This window comes from Pseudophryne corroboree, chromosome 1, assembly GCF_028390025.1.
Source record: "Pseudophryne corroboree isolate aPseCor3 chromosome 1, aPseCor3.hap2, whole genome shotgun sequence".
Lineage (NCBI taxonomy): Eukaryota > Metazoa > Chordata > Amphibia > Anura > Myobatrachidae > Pseudophryne > Pseudophryne corroboree.
The window spans coordinates 915,006,163-915,019,286 of NC_086444.1; positions in this window are offsets into that span (position 1 = coordinate 915,006,163).

The following is a 13,124-nucleotide window of genomic DNA, read 5'->3' on the forward strand; positions in this document are numbered from 1 at the left end:
GTGGGGCAATGTATCTGGCACAGTGGGGCATGTATCTGGCACTGTGGGGCAATGTATCTGGCACTGTGGGGCAATGTATCTGGCACAGTGGGTCAATGTATCTGGCACAGTGGGGCATGTATCTGGCACTGTGGGGCATGTATCTGGCACTGTGGGGCAATGAAACTGGCACTGTGGGGCAATGTAACTAGCACTGTGGGGCAATGTATCTGGCAATGTAACTGGCACTGTGGGGAAATGTATCTGGCAATGTAACTGGCACTGTGGGGCAATGTAACTGACACAGTGGGGCATGTATCTGGCACTGTGGGGCATGTATCTGGCACTGTGGGGCATGTATCTGGCACTGTGGGGCATGTATCTGGCACTGTGGGGCAATGTAGCTGGCACTGTGGGCCATTTTCAGTGGCCACACCACTTCTGGGGCATGGCCACGCCCATTTTTTCAGTGTGCGCACCTTCGGCGCGCACACATGCTTCTTTTCCTTTTTTTTTTTTTTTTTGGGGGGGGGGGGGGCGGCGCCATTTTCCATCTTGCCCCTGGGCTCCAAGAACCCTAGCTACGCCTCTGCCTCTAGCCTACCTTCAAGTGTTTCCTGATAAATTCAGATACAATTAATCATCTTTTCAAGCAAAAAGAAAACATACCAGTGCTTAGCTGTAAAACAAAGCTTAGAGATGGACGGTTAGAAATAATATACCAATAATTTATTAAAAAAACAAAGATTAAATTGTTGAAATTAAAAAGCCACAGAAGCAATCAATAATATATAAAGCTCAATTAATAATACTACTGTAGTATTCTTTTGTTTAGTTACCATGGGGGTCATTCCGAGTTGTTTGCTCGTCATTTTTTTCTCGCAACGGAGCGATTAGTCGCTAATGCGCATGCACAATGTCCGCAGTGCGACTGCGCCAAGTAAATTTGCTATGCAGTTAGGTATTTTACTCACGGCATTACGAGGTTTTTTCTTCGTTCTGGTGATCGTAGTGTGATTGACAGGAAGTGGGTGTTTCTGTGCGGAAACAAGCCGTTTTATGGGTGTGTGCGAAAAAACGCTACAGTTTCTGGGAAAAACGCGGGAGTGTCTGAAGAAACGGGGGAGTGTCTGGGCGAACGCTGGGTGTGTATGTGACGTCAAACCAGGAACGACAAGCACTGAACTGATCGCAGATGCCGAGTAAGTTTGGAGCTACTCAGAAACTGCTAAGAAGTGTCTATTCGCAATTTTGCTAATCTTTCGTTCGCAATTTTGATAAGCTAAGATTCACTCCCAGCTTTGGTGCCTGTGATGGCATTTTTTTAATCAGTATTTGTTTTCATAAATTATTGGTATATTATTTCTAACCATCCATCTCTTACCTTTTTTTTAATAGCAAAGTGTTGGTATATTTTTCTTTATAGTTTATCTATCTAGTGGACTGACAACCCCCACACCAGCTGCTATTGATGGCACACCATAATAAATATATCTCTTCAAGCAAGCTTATAATGTACCAGAATTATGAACAAATTGTATCCAGCGCTCTACTTGTGTGGATAAACGCTGTGGCAGCAAAATTGTGGTGGAGGTTAAACCCAATACCTCTTTAAAGATATATAACATAAGGGTACACAATTGCGCCTGAATATGTGGTGGTAATGGTTGTAATACTAAATGACAAGTATACGCTGTATATATGAAGAATAAGTGTATTTATTCTAAAACAAAATGACAGAAAGAGAGAATAAGTGGAGAAAGATGTGAAAAAATAGGAAATTAATACATTAATGAAAGAGTGTATATATATATGCATATGAAAGAAATCTATACATATGTATACTTTGGTCCGCAGTCCAGTACAATAGAGTGTGGCGTCCCACCTCGTTTAATTGTGCTCAAACTACTACCACAATGTGTGGAGGGGTATATACAACACAGTCCCAGAGGAGCTCGTTCAGTAATATACGGGGGTCACGGTCAAAAAGTCTGTTGCAGCAGCTTGATCCTGTCTTGAGAGGCAGGGGGGGTGAGGTGATCTTCTGACGGTGCTAGCAAATGAAGGGGTACCCCAGGTGGCTATGCGGGAGGGATGAGTTGCAGGAGATAGGTAATTTTTGGCTCTGGACTCGCCGCTCTCTGACTCGGTCTGTGGCTGCGGAAGGCGCCCGTGTAGACAGGCGTCTGCCGCCGGCCAGATCCGAGGAGTGCGGTCGTGTCTCTGGGGGGGAAAAGTGTCACTGACTTCGAGTCCCGGAGCGGGACTGTCCGCAGTGCACCTCCCCACTTACAGAGCCCTTACCTTATTCTTCTGTGCTCGATTCCCAACTTCCGCTGTCACCTTGCTTCCTTGTCAGTCTTGCAGCTTTTCGTCCGGTTTCACTTTCACTTTCCTGCACCTCGCGGTCACGTGACCTGTTCCTGTTCATCAGCAGTCTTCCTCAGGGAGTCTAGACCTAGAAAGGTCGACACGCGTAGGAGCTAACAGGACACCGTTTCAAACAGACTGCCTTAATCATATTCAACACAGCAGAGCTCTCTATTTCTGGACACATTCATCACCCCCAGGCCAAAAGTACTGCCATCAATGCTGTATGACTGGATCATACAGCCTGCTAAGAATGTTCTGCCCTTGCAATCTGGCTGAATCAGTATACAATATGTAGCATTTAACCTCATGTACTACTGTAATTCCTATTTACTAATAGATTGTAAATTTACCCCTCTGTCTGTCTGTCTGTTAACACAAGTGGTTAAAGTGGTGGGGGGAAACAGGGATCTGTCAGTCCTGGCCGCTCCATGGTCCTCTGCCTGCAGCCTGCCCTCCCTGGTACCAACACACTCTGTGTCTTTCAGACAGCATTCATTCCCTCTTCAGGTCCCAGCGGCTTATTTTTCGGACACGGCATATGTGTTGTCATGCTGTCACCGTTGCTGAAGTGAAGAAGAGCCACAAAGAGGAGCAGGTACTGCACATGCTGAAGAAAAGGTAAGAGGGGGCTGGAGGGACACAGAGAGGTGGGGAAGCTGCTGGAGGGACCTGGGCAGTGAGCTGCTGGAGTAACAGATGCAGATATGTGTATAATGGGCACTACTGTGGGCATTATGTGTATAAGGGGCACTACCATTTGCAATATGATTGTAAGCCAGTGGTATTCAGTATGCCGGATGTTGGGATCCCAGCGCCCAGTATACCGGTGCCGGAATCCCGATATCCAGCATACCGACAACTATTCTCCCTCTTTCTCCCTCTTCGGGGTCCACGCCCCCCCCCCCCCTGGAGGGAGAATAAATAGCATGGCATGTATAGCGCACAACCGTGCCCACAGCAAGGTGAGTGCAGCGAGCGCACAAGGGGCTCATTTGCGCTTGCCAAGCTGCTGGCCTGCTGGCGGTCAGGATCCCGGCACTGGTATGCTGGGTGCCAGGATCCCGGCCACCAGCATAACATACTACACCCATTATAAGTGTCACTTCTGTGAGCATTATGTGTATAAGCGGCACTACCGAAGGGACTATGTATATGGAGCCCTACTATTGTGAGCATTATGTGTAAGGGGCATTAATACTGTGTGCATTGTGCATAAGGGTCACTACTGAGTGATGAATAAAGGGCACTACTGTGTGTCATAATGTGAATAAGGGGCACTACTATGTTGTGTAATATGAATCAGGGGCACTACATGCGGTGTAATGTGAATAAGTTTGTTCTACTGTGGGGTGTAATTTGGATTGAGGATACTATTGTGTGACAACGCCCCTTCCTTGTGAGACCACACCCATTTTAGCAACCATGAGAATGCCTAAATCCTAGCACTGTCCCTGGCTCCATCTAATTTGGTTGGTGGGGGAAATTACTTCCACCACCTCCCCAGGACCACTTTAAGCCCAGTCTTATTTTATTGCTGTGTTCTTGATTCTTAAGCACAACAGAATATACTGGTGCTATATTAATAACTGTTAATAAATAACTAAGGAACATAAAGATTATGATAAAAGCAATATGGGGCTCATTACATTTACCATACAGGAGTCAATAGGGCAACTTTACAGGCACACCTCCCACCATTTTTAATTAGAAGCCACCATAATCTTTGTGATTCAAACACAAGGGGCCTGATTCTAAGTTGGGAGGAAAGCAAAACAAAAAGAGCAAGTACCTGTGCACCTTAGCAAACCATGTTGCTCTGCAGGTGGGGCAAATGTAACATGTGCATATACTGTACATTTAGGATTGAGATTGGTGTGTTCAAGCTATAATATATGTATTTGCACCCCTTGCAGTGCATTATGGTTTGTCCACATTACTAGTTCCTTTCTTGCTTTGCTCCCAACTCAGGCCCAATATGTTTGTGTTTTTTTTTCAAACCTCAAAACTTTATAAAAGGAACATGGGTGAAAGCATAGCTAAGAGAGGACACATTCATACATAGACCTCTATTAAACATTTTAATACAGTGCGCGCAGCAACAAAACCTCAAGGTTTTTATTGGATTTTAGTTTAGTATTTTTGTAACTTGTTTAAAAGCCAGTAATAATGTCTTGTTAAGCAAAGTCTAGTCTGTGGCAGCAAAAGGGATTTGCAAAACAAATCCTACAATGTAGGGAATATATAATCTATTCTATATGCTCTTGTGATAGCCCATTTCCCTTTCACAGAAGACGTAGCCTAGCTAAAGTGTTTAGTTCACTTGGCTTATTAATGTCATCAACTAGACTGATTGTATTCACACATTTTCCACAAATGTAAAGGGATTAGCTGTGACAATTGGTCTGATTCTTATTAGTAAGGAACTGCACAGCCACAAGGAAGCCAATGCAGTAGATAATGTAGGAGATACTGATAATGTAGAAGATAGACGCCTCCTGTTTGCATTAGCAAGGATCTGAGTGCTGCATGTGAGGACACAGCCTCGGATCACCTTCGCGACCATAGGTCGTGATTTGCGATGGTTTTAGGCACCGGCCAGCCTGCGTGAGTTGAAGCTTACTCAGGTTGGCCTTTGAATCCAGACACCCGGTTCCAGGAGACCCTGAACCCGTCATGAAACATGCCACCCTTTTGCAGAATGGTCCCACTACCACTCTGTCCCCAAAAAGCTACAACATTTCAATCACGGGGCTGCGAGCAACAATGCAAGACCCATTTTACACATGCGCAAAGCAGGTCTTGCATCCGTGCAGACCCCCAAACATCGTATTTGAATGCAAACCATCAGGTTCGCATATGAAAATTAATTAGGCCGAATTTTGCGTGCAACTGCACTGATGTCTTCTTAACTACTGAAATACATAATACGTAATATTTTTTTATTAACAAGTTTCTTATATAGCGCAGCATATTCTGTTGCACTTTACAATTTGAACAACATTAATAGAACAGAACTGGGGAATAACAGACAGAAATAGAGGTTGGACAGCCCTGTTTGCAAGCTTACAATCTATAGGGAAATAGGCATTGATACACAGGATATGTGTTACCTATTGCAGAGGCGCCACTAGGGTTGGTGTCACCCGGTGTGGTAACTCATGGTGTCACCCCCCCCCCCCCATGAACCTCCTCCCGTATCACACCACATGGAATCCTTATTAATGTCATAATTCGGGAGGCAGTCAATTGACCGTCGGACGGGATCCCGGCGGTCAGTATACCGTCCCCGCAAGGGGACACGCTGTGTTCGCCGCCGGGATCCCGTCTGTTTAACTCCCAGTGTCAGTCTCCTGACCGCCGTGGAACGTATAATCAGTGCTAATGCCTTTATATGCTCTCTGTGTATTTTTCGTGGCAATAAATTTGTATAAGAATGTGTAATAATGAGATGGGTTGGAGGGGCACATTGTAGTATAATCCATTGGACACTAATAAATCTTGTACTGGAACTTATGTTAGTTCCCACCACATAACTGCCAGGTTGCTTTAGTTATGGTTTAACTGGGTACATTTCTGTAGATAAGTATACCAGTGCGTATGGAACTTAGAGAATTCCAATGTAATACAGAACAGAAAAAACTAAATATAAAATATGCGGTATGCATGTGTGTGTGTGTGTGTGTGTGTGTGTGTGTGTGGGCCCAAGGAAAGTGCCAACATTCACCTATCTATCTATCTATCTATCTATCTATCTATCTATCTATCTATCTATCTATCTATCTTCACCACTCTTACGCTACATGCTGTGTGTGAGTAACTGTATTTCAAAAAGGTTTGGAACCACTGCTGGACTGTTAATGTTAACTACCTTCTATGGCTTTAGCCTTATACTGTATTTAGCTACTTTAATATGCATTAAATATGATGTCACATTTTTTCTTTTATTTCCAGTGCTTTTCCCTTATTTTTACTCCCATACCCTACTTGTCTCTCTCTCTTTTTTTTTTTTTAATACAACATACAGATATATAACGGGAAAAAAAATCAATGAACAATAAAGAATATATTGGCAACTGGATGATAGTGTTGCTAAATATCACAGGCAGCAGCAGGAAGCCTATACACTGAAATAAAGTCAGCCCGGGAACTCATAGCAGAACATTACATAATATTGCTGATCCTGCAGAGCATCACCTTCCACTCTGAGTGTGAGCAAACAGTGCAGTAATCTGCAGAGTGAGGCAGTAACGTAATCTCTATCCTATACAGAGACTCACCATTCACACCATTCCAGGAAGCAGCATGGGCCCTGCACGCTGAACTAGGCTCCCAATGATTGCAGACGCCATCAATCTGCCGGCACTCGGGAGGAAGAGGGGAGGATCCGGGGCGTGATAACAGGGGAGGTCCCCATTGCCTCTCCTCCTGACCTCCGTGACTCCGTCCTCCTGACCCTGGGTCCTCTCGTCTCACAGGTGGCTGACAGAGCAGTGTATCAGCGTAATGTGTCTGATTACACCAGCGCAAGTTCCGCCATTGGGGGTGTGGGATTGCGGCTCATTTTGGTGTCACCCCATTGAAGGGTGACATCCGGGTACAGACCGCACCCCCCACACCCACCTCTTGATGCCACTGACCTGTTGCATAATGGTCCTGCCAGATTGCAAATGTTCTTAATGGGCTGTATGATATGGTCACTCATCAACCAGTGTTCGTAAAAAATAATAAATCTGGACAATAATACAAATTCTTAAATAAATTGACAAAATTATATCAAGATGTGCATTAATATCATTATAAAATTAATCATTGAGCTTTAGTTTTCAAAGATATTTCTTGTATTAAGCTTTTTTCTATATTTCAGTATTTAATCTGCATGGTAGTAGGCCATAAATAAAAGCACTCAAGAAAATTATATAGACCAGGGGCATCCAAATGGACAGACACAGGGATACATTTATCATGTAGTGTTTTTGTTCGAGTTTGAACATGTACAGGTGTATATTGTCATAGATTGATATGATTTATGATGTCATTACATGTTGATTATTCATTACACAACTGTTAATTCTATTTTTTTTTTAGAAATTTACTTATACAGAAGATAGAAATAAGCAGAGTATTTATGGAAGAATAAAGCTAGATCATTTTTTTTTTCTCAACATTCAAGCACTTTTTCAGAAAGTCAAAGACCCCAATAGCTGAGCTACACACTAAGTGGTTTTTTTAAAGCAACTCATTTTATGCCACGCCACACTGAATTTACATATGTGCACCCAAAAGGAGGATGACATAGTCATAAAAAATGTGGGAAAAATGATTAGATTATGGAGAATGGACAGAATTGCACAATATTGGAAGATTTTCTATTTTGGCTGGCCGATCATCCATGGAGCTTATTTGTGACCATGATTTCTCCAGTTTATCGCCGAAATGCTGAAACAATCGTTCATACACAGTATGCAATAAACAGGACCCAGTTATTCAATAGTGTGTACGCAATTTTAACACTATTATTGAGCAGGCATTGTCCTTTGCCCAGAAATTCAAACGAGACGCCTACTGTGGCTTTTACATAAAGATGTGTTGTTATACATCATTTCATATAGTTGCGCCAAATAGCCTCTCTATAATCAGGTCCCATGAGACTCTGTTAGCATTGGGCATTTGTTTATCCTAAAATGTGTCTTGATCGCAATGTGACTAGGATACATCAAGAGACTGTGCTGATTAATTTGTTATGTGACACTTGTATGTCTGAGTGCAACTAAGTCTCTGAATCTATATACAAAGTGCTACAATGCAGCAGCTGTGGCTTTTTTTCCATGCCAAGTTCTATTGACTTCATTTTTCAGCAGGACTTGGCACCTGCCCACACTGCGGAAAGTACCAAAACCTGGTTCAATGACCGTGGGATTACTGTGCTGAACTGGCCAGCAAACTTGCCTGACCTGAACCCCCTAGAGAATAAATGGGGCATTGCCAAGAGAAAGATGAGAGACATGAGACCGAACAATGCAGAAGAGCTGAAGGCCGCTATTGAAGCATCCTGGTCTTCCATAACACCTCAGCAGTGCCACAGACTGATAGAATCCATGCCACGCCATATTGAGGCAGTAATTCATGCAAAAGGTACCCAAACCAAGTACTGAATACATATCCATGATTATACTTTCCAGGGGGCCGACATTTCTGTGTTTAAAATCCTTTTTTTATTGATTTTATGTAATATTCTAATTTTCTGAGATCCTGGATTTTGGGTTTTCTTAAGATGTAAGCCACATTCATCAAAATTATAACAAATAAAGGCTTGAAATATCTCACTTTGCATGTAATGAGTCTATATAATATATTAGTTTCACCTTTTAAGTTGAATTACTGCAATAAATGAACTTTTGCATGATATTCTAATTTTCTTTGTTTCACCTGTAGATACTCAGGCTCATACAGATATACAAGTGTATATTGGTGTTTCTATAATAGGTTCAATGTGTACGGGGGGAAAGGGGGACACCACACACACTGTACCCACGCTTTTATACTTACCTTTCTGGAGTCCCACATCGGGTGCTGCATCCAAGCAAATATCACCGCCAAAATGTCTGCCATGCATTCACCATAGTAATTAGTCTCCAGAACATTGCAGGCACCATGTTTCCAGAGCCCTGCACATTTGCAGTAGCCTACGACACAATGTCAAAGCCTACTGCGTCATAGAGAGGAGTCTGCACATGGTCCCCCTCCTCTGTTAAAACTGTCACATATAAAATTGATCGGCACAGCTTCCTGGGGATTTGGTATGAAATACCGCCAATCAAAATCCCGACGGTCGAAATCCCAACAGCAATTGACCGACGGTCAAAATCCTGACAAGGTCAAAATCCCGACATGGACAAAATACCGACATTTAAAATGCCGACAAGTCAAAATACCGACATGCGTTTTTAATTGTTTTTTTGTGTGTATGTCAACATAGGTCGTCATGGACCCCATATAAGTGTACCGCGTCCCCTCGCATGGCTCACTGCTATTTTGTCCATGTCGGGATTTTGACCTTGTCGGGATTTTGACCGTCGGTCAATTGCTGTCGGGATTTTCACCGTCAGGATTTTGATTGGAGGTAAATTGACTGCATCCCGCTTCCTGGGGTGTCCTATTTGCATTCTGCTGCATCTAAGACACTTTTTCAGCAAAAAAAGATGCCTGACCCCATCTCCCGCTGCATGGTGTATTAAGGCTAGATGTAAAAGGACACATACGTATTTTCTAGAGATGTGCACCGGACACTTTTTGGGTTCCATTGAAGGATTCCACCTGACTGCCACATTCTCCTGACACTTTTTGAGCTGTGTATACTGAGTGGAGCACAGCCGCAACCAAACGGACATTTCACCAGCGGCGTGACAATCTGCCTTCTCACTACACTGTGCCGTTGCACACCCAGATCGGTGCAGCGCTCACAGCGGAGAAGTATAGCCGCAACCAAACGGATATTTCACCAGCGGCGTGACCAGCTGTACTTCCACTGCATCGAGCCGCTGCATACCCGGCTCAGTACAGTGCTCTCAACGGAGAGGCTCCTCCATCAGATGACACACTACAAGAATAATTGATTTCTTTATACCATCACCATCTATTTATTATACATCAATACAGCGCCGGTGTCCGTATTTCCAACACTGGGACACTGCCCGCTTGGCTCAATTGAGCCGTCTCTGACACTAATGAGGCTTGTATGTGCATAAGGAGAGGAGAGACCGTACATTTCAACAGTGATTCCTAACAGAGGTACCTCTTAACAGTCTCCCACTTACATGTATTTCAGTTCGTGGACGCAAGGCTGAAAATTATGAAGCATCATTGCAATTTTTAATCAAGGTCCACAAGACTTTCTTTACATATATTGGTTCAGGAGATATATTGCAGTAATATTTATTAATATACACTTTGTGATTTTTCATTATTATATTGTTTCAATGTTTTATTAGGCTATTTCATGAATTTTATTTTTATCAATGTGTTTAATAAAACACTATTTTATTAATAAATTTATATATTAGACTCATTCAGCGCTCCCATTTCTTTTTTACATAACATTTTTGATCCATTGTTGGGGCTGCCCGCCCACAACTGGTGAGCAGCCGTCTGAATCTAATTGGAGGTGTGTGTGTACCGTGGAGCGCCAATTCTTTGTATATACGTATGTGAGCATACCTGTGTGTCTTGTTTATTTTATTCATATTTTATTTTTAAATAAAGCAGCTCCTTAGATGTTTTAGCAGCCCCTCGTGAGCCCCCACAGCAGCCCCGGATCGGGCAAGTTGAGTTCGGGTGTGTCCGGTAAGGTACTAAACAGGACTGTGCAGTAAATTTTTTGTTATTGAGCCCTTGCCCTAGTGGAGTTTACCACTCTAGTCCAAACTCATTTCATATTACAAGTAGGTCTGTGGGAGAAAGCAATGATAACCTCTGTGCCACCAGTATGGCAATCCAGACATCTTCCTGGCTGTAAGCCACCATGAGACTCCATAATGGGCCCATATTCAGTAACCGTTTGTGCCTCACAGGAGCGCCTGGCCAATTTAGTGCTGCAGTGCAATGGAAAGCTGATGCAATACAAGATCACTGAAACTCTGTTCTTCTAATACTGCAAGGTCTTGCAATAACCATACGCAGTCCATACATTGTACAATAATTAAGGAGAAAACATTTATAAAATAAAGGAAAAAAAACCTGTACAACAAATGTGCATTTTTTAAATGATCCCAAAATGTGGAACATTAATAAATAAAAATTAAGGTTGACTAATTGGAGCCATTCATTTGAGTCCATAACATAAAATAATTGAGAAGAACCTCTCTCTAATGCTGGGTACACAGTGCACACTAGAAGATACAGATGGAGCCTCCCTTATCTTTGCTGGCTGAGGCATTGATCACGAATACGCAGTGTGCCTGGGCGCAAGGGGGCTTGACTAGTCGTAGGGAGGAGCACAGAGCGTTTGGCATTACCTTTGAGTGTAATACCTGCAATCATTCACCAAAGTCACCATTGTGCATGCAAGTGGTCTCTATTAAAATACAATACTGAACTACAGCTCAAGAACTACTTTACTGGAGCGTCTCATTGCGCTACAGTATGCAACAGTATTTCAAATACAGTATATAGTACTGTATGTAGCACAGTATATACAGGAGCAAATAGTACAGTATATACAGATACAAATGAACATGGTAAAGCTACAGTATAGTCCATTGACGTTAGGGATATGTGAGCATCCAAATCCCGCAGACAAACAAACAAATAAAATTAGTAGTGTAAACAGACGCAAATGAAAGTGTTACAGGTATGGTCCATTGATGTTAGGGTTATGCGAGCTTCCAAATCCTGTAGCCATTACTGCATAATCAAAACCAATATGAAGGGATCACTGCTTACATTTACACATGAGCTTATGTATTTGTCATGAGGCGTCATGTCCGAATGGTGAAGTGTGCCGCTTCTCATGCTTAGAGTTCCTGGTTCGATTCCCAAAGGGCGAATACATGTTTATTGTTCCTGACACTTCATTATTTTTCTGCTGCGGGGTACACTGGGCTCCACAAGGATTGGACAATGGGGTGTAGAGTAGGATCTTGATCCGAGGCACCAACAGGCTCAAAGCTTTGACTGTTCCCAGAATGCACAGTGCCGCCACCTCTATAACCCCGCCTCCCTGCACAGGAGCTCAGTTTTGTAAGTTGGTGCTGCAGTAAGCAGGCACTGAACAGAGGGGCTGCTCCAGGCAGCCCTAAGAAAAGCTTTTTATGAGGTAAAAAGTGAAGACTTCAAGGGCAGCAGCGGTGGTAAATGTCTTGTGACATTCACTGCTGCAGCTCCAGCTCTCCCCAGCAGCGCTGTACACTACCGAGCCCTGGTTGCCGAGTACCTACAGCGGAGGCTCCGGTTTTCTTCACGTTAGACACACACGGCTGGGACTCTCCAGGATCGCGTGGACGCACTTTGGGAGGTGGTAAGTGGGTCCCACTTGTGGGACCCGGTCTTTATCGCGATCTGGCACGGTCAGTGGGAGGCGGGCCGCGCGCACTGGTGGTGGACACTGTGGATACAGGCGATCCCACTAGATCACCAGGGCATGGGCGCAGGTCAGGTTTTCTCTATAAACCAATTCTTATATCGCTCACAGTACCCAGTGGTTTTGCCAGCAGAGGGGATAAGGCTTAGACCTGAAGCCCCTCCCCCAGCCCCAGGGCGCCATTTCTAGCAAGTGTTCCCGCCCTGGAGCTGCATATCTGTCTTTTCCTCACTCCCTGTCAGTGTCTGCGGCGCCATTATCCCTCAGCTCACTGTTCCTGGGACTGCTTGGGCAAATCCTCCTATGTAAAGTCGCCTGGTTGTCAGTGCTGTGACTGTACATGACACTTTAGTATTCTACCTGCCTTTTTTAGTCAGTGTTAGTAAGAAAGAGTGCATTTAGTCAGGGTTTTCTAGTACAATTACCCTGTGATATACATCCAGTTCTTACTGTGTACTGTTATATCATTTGTTATATAGCTGTGTAAGCTAGTCCAGTGCAGTATTATTGTTAGTAATAACCTCTGCATTGTACAAACTGTGACTATCTGTGTGTGCATTTGATAGCTGAGTTGTGTCCATTTTGTGTCTTTCACTCAACCTGCTATCCCTATATTCTGTAACCTGTGGGGTCTTGGTGTGTCAGGTTTTATCTAATATAAGATTTTCACAAAGATATACTGTATTACGTATTTTTC